Here is a 12371-nt window from a genome sequence, read left to right as displayed (position 1 = left end):
GTTTCAATCACTTCTGAGGACATTACATTGACTTACATTCATTTTTTCTGGAGACTTACCCTAACCCTAACCTTCAAGTCTTCACCCTGAAATGTTATGATTTACGTTATGGGGACTTGCCTTTTGTCCCCAAAAGGAAGGCGAGTCCCTTCAGTGTTAGTGTTTATGTCAACACAACATGGGTAATACATGTCCACACACACACACACATTCCCAGTCTAACTGCACCATCAAACCCAGTAGATCCAACAACACAAAATCACAGTTCAAGCTATGTGGTGTGAACATCTTGCAGCATAATTACATACTAATCACTTGACAATTACTTCAGTAATTATGTATAAACAAACAAAAATAAGCTCGTACAAACACACACAAGCATGCACAATTTACACCTCATAAATAATCTACTTTTCTCAGAACCACACAATAAATAGAGCCCAGTCTACCTTTCAGTCAGTCTGCACATTCTTAACTAACTGTATTTAAAATGGCACATGAAACAGTCTTTCTATATTTCTATTATAGCATCCTAGATGGATGGATTGTATTTGCATAGACCAAAACAGATCATTGTGCAGAATTTAAAAAGAATCACTGTGTTTAAGAGAAAATGTGAGCAGCCTTGTTTTAGCCACACCATGTTTCACTTGCAAAATGTTTTTGCAAAAAAAACAAAACACTTCCCCTCTCTATTATATGACAGCGAACAAAAAGATGATCAAAACATAAAATAGCACCAAGATCCAATTAGCTGTCACTAATAAAAACATGTAAATGGAAGATACCCAATACACTTTTGCTTATCAGCCCCCAGTGTTACTTAAGCAAACACCAAAAAAAAGCTGGTAAACCATGGTAGCACACTACAATTTCAGGTTCTCCTTAAGATAGCTGACGACCAGCTATTCCCACTTTCCACCATTATATTGGAGCTGCAGCTAATGTCTAAAAAGCGGATATACTAAAAATGTTTATAATAACAATGTATCAATGACAATGTGAAAATGATGTGACAATGTGAAAGGGGGCCACTCGTAGTGATGAACCTACAGAGAATTATTACCTGAATCTGCAGCTCCACTCAGCTTCCTCAGCTTTATAGTGAGCTTCAGCTCATTTTTTATCTGTCCGGCCCGCAACTTTAGAACTGTTTTGGTTCACTCTCTCTGTTCCCATAGCGTCGTTTTCGGCCGCAGCAGGCAGTGTCCAAATGCAGTCCAGGTCCTCAAACCATAAACCGTTTTGACCTAAGCATAAACATGTTTTCCAACTGCAAATCCACTTCTATTCCCAGAGAGAGAGAGAGAGAGAGAGAGAGAGAGAGTGTGTGTGTGTGTATGCAGGTTTGTGTGTGTTTTTGTTTTTGTGTGACGTGTCTTTTCACAGTCTCAAGGAAGACTGCTTTGCTAAGAAGTGCTAAAAGCCTCTAATGCAACAGTGACAGGTTGTTCAGGGCGCTTGTGTGTGTGTTCGCTCTGCTTCCCTACAACATACTGTCACGCTGCTGCCCACCACGCATTCCACATGTCACAACCAGTTTCCTCTTGGCTCATCACGCGTGGACTTGAGCACGCGCTTTCAAACAGTCGCTCACACACAGCTCAAAGTCGCAACTGCCAAACAGTGTTTTCTACTAATCTTATTTCACACACAGTTTGCAATCAGTGGGGAATCTGCTGCATACTGATTGATTTCTGCGAGGTCAAATGGAGAGGTGAAGAGAGGAAGAGACACACTGAGAAAAAGAGAGTGGGGACTGTTTTGTTCCCATCTCTCCCAGTGTGTCATTACTGGGTGATTATGGTGGTAATGACCCTGTAAGTCTAACACCTGTCAACTTTACACCCACACCGTGTTATTGCTCTCCTTTCTCTCCATTTATCCCATCCTTATCTGTGGGGAGTGGTGACCTAAATCACTACGACTCAAAATAAGGGTCTGGGGCCACCCAGGGGTCTTTTAAGTAAGTAGTAAAATGAAGAGTTTACTTTCACTAGTGTTTCATTTACAGAACTTTGTACCTTTTAGAGGATGAACAGGGATATATTTTACTCTAATCATTTTTATACCAGTTCTACATTTTAATACCTAGTTTTACCAATAACTTTATGGATCTAATGTGTGTGTACTTGAGAATAAAATACACTTTGGAATCCTCAGTCTGCAGGTTACAAAAGTGTTAATTGGTAGCAAAATCTACTGTTAAGAAGCTCCAGAGCAAGATATTTTCACTAAGTGCTGTGATGCTGCTCAATTTGCAGATTAGTGTAAAAGTCTGGTTGAACTGGGAAGCTCTCAGCAGCTGACAGTGGAAATCTGCGAGGTGAATGTGTGTAACTGCGAATCAATGTGAGGCACGACTTTACTGGAAAAGAACACTACACTCAGCAAACACCTTCCCTGGACAAATGACAAATAAACTGACAGCTAGAGTTGCAGTCCTGTGAGAAGTAAAGGCTGGAAAAAACATGTTATAATTTAGCCGATACACGGTCCAGCTTGGCGTTTATAGGCAACTAGCAACTTGTGTGAAATCTGGCCTCTATTGATGATAGTATAATGTGGTGATCAGGTAGTGAATGTGCATTTTGAGTCACATACAGAATGAAATTAACCTCTTACAACATGCAAAATCGCTCAGAAATCTGTACCTCACGATTTACATCCAATGCCGCTATTATGTAGCAAGGCAGAAAGTAAGCGTCTGGAGGTCGAGGTGATGATGATGGTGTGTATCATGTCCGACGTTCATGCAGGAGACCAGAACTCGCCTACTGTCACAAAACTGCATGTAAAAACACCTTTTTATTAACAGTAACCGCGACCTTTTCCTTACCTTAACCAAGTGTTTATTTAGCATGACAACAATACCATAGCTGCCATGCACAGATATTGTAGAAATCAAGAATGTTAAAAACATTGGCAACGGCGTAAAAAAAGAAACGACATTGAGTGTAATCAGGGGTTTTAGTTTTTTAGTGCTGTGTATGGGTTAAGTTCCAAAATGATAGATCATACAATTCCCATAATGCAACTAAAAATATCATTCATTACACCCTCCCTGACTGGTTAATACTCACATCTTTCAAACTCCACACCTCCAGTTTGCAACGCAGACGTTCCGTTATACATTATAGACGTTTATTGCATGTAGTCCACACGCCTAAGGAAAGATATTAACAAAGATGATGACATCATCAGGGTTGTATTTTCAGACTTGACAAAGCTCCTCCAGAGTTGCAAGTTGCAGAAGATATTAAACAACTGTTTTCACAGGCTAAGAATTACTTCTCGTGACAATAAACTGATCTTCATGTGCCAATTTAATATTTTAATTTTACTAGGAAGCAGGGATGGAAAAGGACATTTGCTAAATAGAAAACTCAAAAAAAAACATACAATGTTTTTCAATGTTCAATGTCAGAAAAGTGCTAGACATTTTCTAAATGTAAGAGTATTTGCATTTGTTTAATACATGTTGAGAAATAGTGAACATCCATAAAATCCACTGGACATTCCGACGGCTATAATCACTAAAAGCCTCTCTAAATTAAGCTCCCATCTCTACATTGAGGAGACTAATGTTGAGCTAGTATAGCTTGTTTTTGTGTCTGGGTGTGTCTTGTGTGTGTGTGATTTGTTTGTTTGTCTGGATTTGTATGTGTGCCACCGTGTGCTGATTCCTGTCTCATGCTGAAACATCTCAATTATGCCTCCACCACTTGTGTGTTTTCCCCTGTGTTTGTGTATTTGTGTCTGTGTGTGCTGATGTTATGTGGGATCCATTATGCCCCTGGTTTGTCAGGGAACACAGAGGCAGGGCTCCCTGCCAAGACTGAGACCTATCAAATGCGTGTGTGTGTGTGTGTGTGTGTGTGCATGCACTCAATGGGGAATTCATTCAGATTGAACCATGGGAATTTTAGGAAGACAATTTGTTGTTTTCTATCAGACACCCCCCCCCCCCCCCAAAAAAAAATCACAATGAAATTAACAATTCTAACAAGGGAGGTAACAAATTGCATTGTGTGTGAGTGTGTTTACATGTTTTTGCACTCATGTATGTTTGTGTGTGTGTGTGTGTCTGTTGAGCTACTTCACAGCCAGGCCTCAGGCATTCCATTGGCATCACTCACTCACTATCTTTCTCTCTATTGGTGTCATTATAACCCAGATGAAGAGGCTTGCTGGCAAAGTTAACCCACTGCCGTATTCCAGCAAACAGTCATACACACATGCATGCACACACGAGTAGGGGTATTTGGAGAATTGGCTGTGAAGCTGCTCCCAGCTTGCCCACTGTGAACTGAATTAAGCTGTACAAACAGCATTTAAACTGTGTATGTGTGTGTGCGCTTAATGTCTTTGGAACTGAGACAAATATGACATTGTAGTGTTGAGTATTGACGATCCAAGAGTAAAGCAGATGAGAGAGAGAAAATGAGAGAGATTTTCACAGAGCGAGTTGAGGGTTGAGGGAGAAGATAACAAGAGTGAGGAAATGGATTAAGACAGAGAAATGGGGAATAGGATGAGGGAGAAGAAATAAGGGTTTGGACAAGACAAATTAAGCAATCAAACAGCATGTTTCTAGGGGCCAACATTTTTTAAAATAAAAGTTCTGACAATTACTGAGATCAACCAGCAAAACAAAGCTTCAGTCGTCATGCCAGGGTAATAAAGAAGCAGTAAATTCTGATGTTTGAAACAAGAAATCAGAAACAACCAGACCAAATTAAATGATTGTTTGATTTCAGCTCATTCAGAATGAATGGCCAGTTCAACCACAAAGTGCCAAAAAAAGAGCAGTTTGTCCAATAAGGAGGTACAAGGGAGTGGAGTGTTCAGTTTTGCACAGATTCCACTGTCAAGGTAGAAAACCCATATTGGTGTTTTCCTGGCTTTGTTCTTCCTTTAACTTTAACTAGTTAAAGGAATTGTGCAACATTTTGGGGAATGCACTTATTCGCTTTCTTGCCAAGAGTTAGATGAGATGATCAATATCAATCTCATGTCTGTAACGTAACTAGAGCCAAGCGGTGATTAGCTTAGCTTAGCCTATATCCTGGAAGCAGTGAGAGACAGCTAGCCAAGCTCTCTAAAGTTCAAAAATGCGCATACCAGTACCTCCAAAGCTTACTAATTACCATGTTTACTCTTTTTCTTTTAATCCAACAAACAGAAATGTAAAAAAATAGAAGTGGTTTTACAGGTTGTTGCATACTGTAACAATATCTTGGTGACTAGAGTCCAGGCATAGTTGCTACCAAGGGTTTTGTTGAAGTATTTAGGCTAAGCTACACTAAATGCCTCTAGTTTGGTTCCAGACTACAGAATCACCACTCACATCTAAGATTTGTTCAGCAATTCAAATAAGTCATCGTCGTTGTTGTGCTCATTGACAGCTGTTTCTTGGCAAAATAGTTGACCAATCAGAGTTTAGTAAATGGTATTAAGGATGAGGACAGCATTTTCCTACATACAGTAGATACGCGTCCTGCATCTCTGACGCATTAAAATCAAAAATTGTATTGACATTTTAGATTTGTTTCCAGTGAGATATTATTGAGTTTGTATAGTGACTTTGCTGTTGCTGCTCTAGAAACAACATTTTGTTATATTTAAAATATTCAATTCTAATCATTTTCTGAATTTATTCTTTTTTTAAAGAAAATGTTTTTTAAAAAGGAATTATTTAGTAATGAAAAATAAGAGTATAGATAAGAGTAGCAGTGTGGATAAAATCCTAACGATACCCATCTCTAAACACGAGTTTAACACTACAATTTGTCAAAAAACACACATGTTATTGGGGACCCGCTCAGTTTTCCTGTGGGTCCAGGGGACTCACTACACTGAAAACCTATCGACATCACTGTACATAACTAGTTAGCTACCTGGATACATTCATGAAAAATAGTGAAAGAAAATTAGCGACAAGTGTGGATGACATAGGCGCAACTGTACAAGTTGTTGTGAGTGGTTAGGGGCAAAACAAAACAAAATAACCCACCTTGCCAACAAGACATCAGCTAACATGAACACAATGTCAGGCTGAATGAATGAACCAAAAACAAAAGGGCAGTTTAATATGATTATCAGGCTAAACTGCCTGGTTTAGCCTGGTTGCTAGCTAAAACGGAGTGTAGAGACGTAACAGTGGTATCAATCTTCTCATCAAACTCTTGGTAAGAAAGCGAATAAGCGTGTTTCCCAAAATGTCAAACTACTAAGTGAATATCATCTTTTTTTTTTATTATTGCTGGTAAATGTACATTTAACAAATGGATCTTGCAGTATTCTGCCAATAGACATTTTGTGCTTTCTCTCTCCTACAACCCCTCCCTATCTATTTTTCTTACTTCTTGCCTCTCAGCGTAGCAGTCCTCCTCTCCTCCCTTCACACTCTATGTCCCTATTTGTCCTCTCCCCCTCTTCCTGAGTGATGTGGTATGATGCACACTGTTACAGTTTCTAATTCAACCTCTCCTGTGCTGCTCTTCCTCCTAACTCTATCTCTCCATCCGTCCGACCTGTGATTATGCCTCCACTTCCTCTCCTCCATCACTCCTCCTTTCACACTTTTCCAATATGACTTGTTTCCTGTTTCCTCTCCTCTTCACATTCACACGTCCCTCCTCCTCTCCCCTGTGACTTAACAAGCACCATTTTCTCTCTTTCACACTTTTTTTGTCTCTTTTTTCCCTTGTTGTTCTCTCTCCTTTTGTCCATACTTTCCTCCTCTCAATTACCTTGTCTGGACAGCATCTGGCAGCCTGGCCCAGTGTGTGTATGTGTGTGTTTGTGTGTGTGTGTGTGTGTGTGTGTGTGTGTGTGTTTGTGTGTGTGTGTATAGGTGACCAGGTGTGTGAGGCTGTGCTGTGTTGGGTTCTTGTCATTCTGAATGGAACAGCTGCTAACAGATAACAAGTAGCTGGCTTCCCCGCAGCTTTGGAGACAAATTAGAAACGTAGTCACATTATTCAGTCAGGACCTTTTCTGTGTCACCCTTGGTTCCAACTGAAACAAATGGCCACATGTTGGGGCGAATAACCATAATCACCATCTTATCCAATTAGCAACTTGAAAAATAACATCAGACATATAGATCATGAAGCAACTGTTCACTTCAGTCAATACAGGGTTTAGGATTCCAATATTTTTGGCTGGGCCGCAAACAAACATAAAAAAAACCTTTGAACTTGTCCATCTTGAAATGAAAAGCCCTGCACACGCATGACCACACGCCGCGATGACTTGCGAGCCTACACATAAACACAGCTTTACAGCGAGCGTGGACAGTCCTCAATTATGTCCTCAGGAGCAAATTGACCATACGCGGCCCAGCCATATACTAAGTTTCAACCTTTACTCTTATAGTCGCTGATACATATTGTTCAAGGTCTTTAAAATTTAGCATGTCATATACATGACTAAAACAGCTTGAGATTATTAGACACTAAAACAGAAATTGAATCTAATAATTAAACGTGTGCAGTGTTGTTAAATTATTTTATAAAATCCAATAAGAATATTCAGCATATTAGAAGTGAACAACAGTGTAAGCCATAACCTAACATAAAGCCTGTATTGTTTTTGCTTATAGCAGTATAACAATTATGACACTAGTGTTTTTAACACGTGTTTTCAACATGTTACTTGTGCTTGCAATAACGGGTAGTCTGAGCTGAAAATGCAGGTGAATATTACGTCCACCTGAGTGTCAAAATTGCACTGTGCCACCTGATTTAAACATAATTAGAGCTGAAGTGGTCGATTCATTGATTGTGACTCTCAACTGACGTTCTTTGGGCTTGAATTATTGTTCAGACAAAACAACCAATGTAATGACATGTCCTTGGGCTTTAGTGGACTGTGATTTTTCACTCTTTTCAAACAGCTGACTGATTAATCAAGAAATTAATTGGCTGTCAGTTGTGGTCTGAAACATAATCATAGCTGCACCACTCCAGCCATCTCACCACAATTAGGTTCATTTTGTAGCCACAAAATTACCAAGCAGACACAAGTACAAAAAGAAAAAGAAAAAATGGATTACAGCTATACTAGCTTTGGGATGGGAAAAAAAAAACATGTGTTCAGTCCCATCGCACGCATGTTGCACTAACATATAGAGTCAGTTATTTAAGTACTTTAATAAGATTTCAGTTCTGTTGCTCCCTAATTTCATTTTGTGCAGTGAGAATACAGCAGAGTACAATAAGCTCATAATGACCATGAAATTTAAATATTATATGTCCATAATCATTACTGTCTAGCCTATACAAAGAAATCACAATGCAGAAAGTTGTTGTTGTTGTTGTTGAGTGTTAGGTGAAATGGCTGTGATTTAGTATTCAGTGGCGCTACAAAAGCAGCATGTCAGCATCCTCCAGACACCATGGAAGAAGGCATGCACTATCTTCGAGCAGTCCTGAACCAGAGATCCCTCCTGCCGCAGTTCTTGCGGCTCATCGTCCAAGTAGACAGCCGCGTCGGACTCCACTCTGACCGCAGACGTGACCGCTGACATTGTGGCTGTCAGCTCATCCAAAGAGACCCGTGAAGAAGCCTCCCTCTTCTCCATGAGGTGCTGAGTCAGTCTGCAATCCATGGTACATATTCTGAACAGCTGAGATGACGCCCTCTCTGGCAGAGAAAGAGCTTCCGTCATAGTCCATCTGGTGGAAGGACTTGGAGCGGCCATCAAATCTTTTGTAGATGGCCTCGACCATGAACTGGGAAGCTATGGGGTGCAGACCCTGAGCAGAAGAGTTACAGAAACAAAACTGAGAGAGGCAGGGAGCTGCAGAGTTAGACAGCAGTTCGCCAATCTCAGCACTGGCAGCTTCAGTCTTGTTTTCAATTTCCGGTTCCTCCAGGAGGAAGCTCTGAGCAGCGTCCGCCACCTTCGGCACCAGAGGCGCAGTGCTCTGCTCAAGCTCCAAAAAGCTCTGCTGGTTTTGTGTCTTTTCAGTTCTTTCCCTTCAACTGAAACTTCAACTTCTTTCAGCACTTCCATTTTAACGGCCATTTCAACTTCTTTCAAGAATTGTATTTCCACTTCCACTTTAATTACAACTTCAACTGTTTCAGTATTTCATCTCTTTCAAATATTTCAACTGCAACGTTTCATCAGCGAGCACAAGTAAATGTTCTTCTGAAGATGTAGCTTTTTCTAGTTAATGATAAGACATGATTTCTAAAATAAATGTCATTTTTCTTAATTCTCACATGGTGATTAAGTGTGACACGCAGAAGTGAAATGTGACTCTGAGTGGGTTAACTTAATTTGATTATGAATGAACAAAATAATTAAAAAGCTAATGTGGAAAGTAACCTCTCTGGGTTTCTCTCCTTTATGGCTCTGATCACTCCTCATGTGAAATTTCCCAATCCATCAATGACTGCAAACGCCTACTCCCAATAAATATAAACCTCTTTCTGTTACTCGATGCCACACTTACTTTGTGAGTTGGTGGTGTGGTGTTGGTTTGTGTCCCCCCAGCAAGAATTTGGTTTAATGTAATTCGGGAGAGAAATGGCATAAGTGAATGCAAATTACCTCATTGTAGTACTGTAGGGCCCGCCTTCCCAAGCAGCTGGCTGGCAGCTGTGGAGCTGATGGTTGAGGGATGAAATGGAGAAAGAAGATTAGGAAACCTGATAATAAACTTCTTACAGTGTCTTTTAAAGCCTCTCAGGTCCTTTCACTCCCTCTCTCACTCTCACTCTACCTCCCTGCCTTTCTCTGTCATTCTCCTGGACTATTGAATAAATGATGAAATTCAATCTGGCTCTGTAGTCACTCCAGTATTTTGTTTCCCTTCCTTTTTCAGCCTGTTACTGTCTCATTCTTATCTCTGCAACTGAATAAAGGACACTATTGCAAAGTTTTTCCTTCAGTCTCTTTTATCTCAGTCGTTTTTCTCTGTCTACCCCGTTACCACAGTAGCCTCGGTAAAACACCCCATGTTAACTTGAATAAAGGTGCAACATGAACAGTAATTAGAGATAATACACCTTCAGTCTCGCTCCAAAAAGGGAAGTGTTTACAGCATCGTACGGCTATAGTTGCAAAGATACTACACCCTCGAAAACCGTCTCCAAAAAGGGACACTTTACAGATCAGCGCCAATATAATCAATTCCTCATTACATATTGCTTATTGAGAAAGCTACTATACTATTTACTCAACACCAAAAGTGATTGGTTACATAATTTGTTATATTATTTTAGTTAATCAGCCCAGCTCCATCGAAAGTGCCTTTAAAAAAACTCCAAAGCCTCCACACCTGCATGTCACCTCTTACATGTGTAGAAATAGATAACTTGTGGGTTAACAAGCAGTCAGTAATGTTGTGTGTCAGTGTTCCCTTACACTACGCATTACTGAAAAAAACAATCACATTACTGTAATGTGTTAGTCAGACACTGAGCATCAGTTATGTGAGGTACAGCTGTGGTTGCAAAGCTATCAGTTCAAAAGCAATCAAGCCAAAGTCAAGAAAGAAAAAGCCACTTTGAATGTACCAGTGGTGGAAGAGGTATTCAGATCGTTTACTTAAGTAAAAGTAGCAAAAACACATTAGTACTTCAATGAATGTACTTAGTTACTTTCTGCTACTGAATGTGCTGCAGTGCCAAGTCGATCCCACTACAGAAACACTGCAGCACTACAATACAGAGCACCAAAATTGTTCACAGCTGATGAAGCACCTGAAATTACTAGTTACTAGTTTCCTCATACTGGATAAAGCATCTGGATTGTCTGCTGTTACTGAAGTACGACAGCATCACTGCATTAGTTGTAGAATGCGAAAGACGTACCATGCTTGGATCTGATAAAGCGTATCTGGGTGGAAAGCAGCACAGATGCTGCAGCTAAGCTGCTGCAGGCTGTCAAGTCAGAAAAAGACCCTGATTTCCAAAGCATCTGGCTTTCTGCAGATAAGTAATGCCATGTATTTTGACGGTGAAGGAGTTGTTTTATTTATTTTAGTCTATTTGATCATTTTGCACCCTTTGGATTTTTAGACATGGATTGGTAGATGGTAGCAAGCTGTGTTCTTTCATCTAAAATCTCTCGAGGACCATCTCGATGTCTCTGTCATCGTTACTGCTAATACAATATAATACACTACTGTCCTTGTCAATCTGTCTGTCTCTTTCTTTGTATCACCCACACTCCATCTCCATCTCTCTCTCTCCATTTCCCACTCTATGTCTCTCTCTCATTGCCTCTCCATCTTCTTATCTGATGGAGTGAATAATTCATGTCTATTCTTCAAGGAGGCTCTTTGTTCTCCCCCCTAGTGTTTTCTTTTAAAGCACTTGGGATAGTGTGCGTGTCTGTGTGTTTGTGTGCAGCATTTGTGTGGTTGAATGAAGTTAAACTCATTCCAGATCCCTCTACTTTCACACACAAATGTGCACACTGACACACACACACACACAAACGGAGACACAAGGCAACCGCCACAGTCACGCAATGTTTCCGAAAACAACCTCTTGCTCCTGCATCAAATTTTTTGTTCTTTGCGTTTCGACAGCTCTGTCAGACAAGAGAGAAAAATCAAGAGAGTGAATTTTGCACGGTAGTAAATGTGTGTGTGTGTGTCTTTTGTTTACGTGTCTTAGTGAGTGCGCTTGCACATATGGGCACATATTGTGTGGAATTCAAAAAAGTGGAAGTGTGAAAGGACATAAAAGTGTGAATTTTAGTATTTTGCATTCTGTAAGACATTTCTCAGTGAGAGTATCTGATCAGCATTCACCGCAATGCTTGAAAACATTGCTGTGTGTGTATGAGTGTGTATTATTGAAGATAACAGATCATAATAGTATGGCACTTCCTAAACCCTCTATCCTGAATACTCATGTCTCTCTCTCTCTCTCTCTCTATCACACACACACACACACCTATATAGTCAAAACATCAACAGAGTGTTCTCAGGATTGTAACTTTAAGTACTGGAGAGTGGCTGCTTGATTGACAGGTGTGTCAGCCTATCAGAGTCAGCTGTCGTGGTTGCTCTTACCTTGTCCCACCTCAGCTCCACCCAGGATTCCTTCCCTTTGATGAAATTTGTTTTTTATTAAACTTTTAAATAATTCACACAGGATTGCTTGCGCTTTGTATTATCTTGAATTGCGGAAGCCGTGGTCCTATGGGAGAACGGGGCCTCCTGGAGTTACAACACATGAGGGCCCAGGTTCAGACTTCAAAGTGATATTTCGAGGGGTGATTGCAAAAGCCACATACTTTTTTTGCATTGCTAATTAATGATACACGTGTCTGAGTGATATCTAACCAGCCCACATTGCTTGTTGCTATATTTTTCACACACATTTATCATCATAATCAT

At 40.2% G+C, this 12371-nt stretch overlaps 1 protein-coding gene across 7 annotated transcripts in view; it reads right to left on the bottom strand.

Annotated features, from left to right (window-relative positions):
- lrfn5a (leucine rich repeat and fibronectin type III domain containing 5a) overlaps window positions 1-12371 on the bottom strand; it is a 123763-nt gene that overhangs the window by 90651 nt on the left and 20741 nt on the right. For 2 of the 7 annotated variants that reach the window (XM_044167014.1, XM_044167016.1), the window contains exon 2: window positions 9569-9624. The exons of the other annotated variants lie outside the window; for them this stretch is intronic. The gene's annotated coding sequence lies outside the window, so the exon portion shown is untranslated. The remainder of the gene's footprint in view (window positions 1-9568; window positions 9625-12371) is intronic. 7 annotated transcript variants of the gene reach the window in all.

Source organism: Siniperca chuatsi, linkage group LG15 (genome assembly GCF_020085105.1).
Source record: "Siniperca chuatsi isolate FFG_IHB_CAS linkage group LG15, ASM2008510v1, whole genome shotgun sequence".
In the NCBI taxonomy this organism is placed as follows: Eukaryota; Metazoa; Chordata; class Actinopteri; order Centrarchiformes; family Sinipercidae; genus Siniperca; species Siniperca chuatsi.
This window is presented reverse-complemented; position numbering and strand designations above follow the sequence as displayed.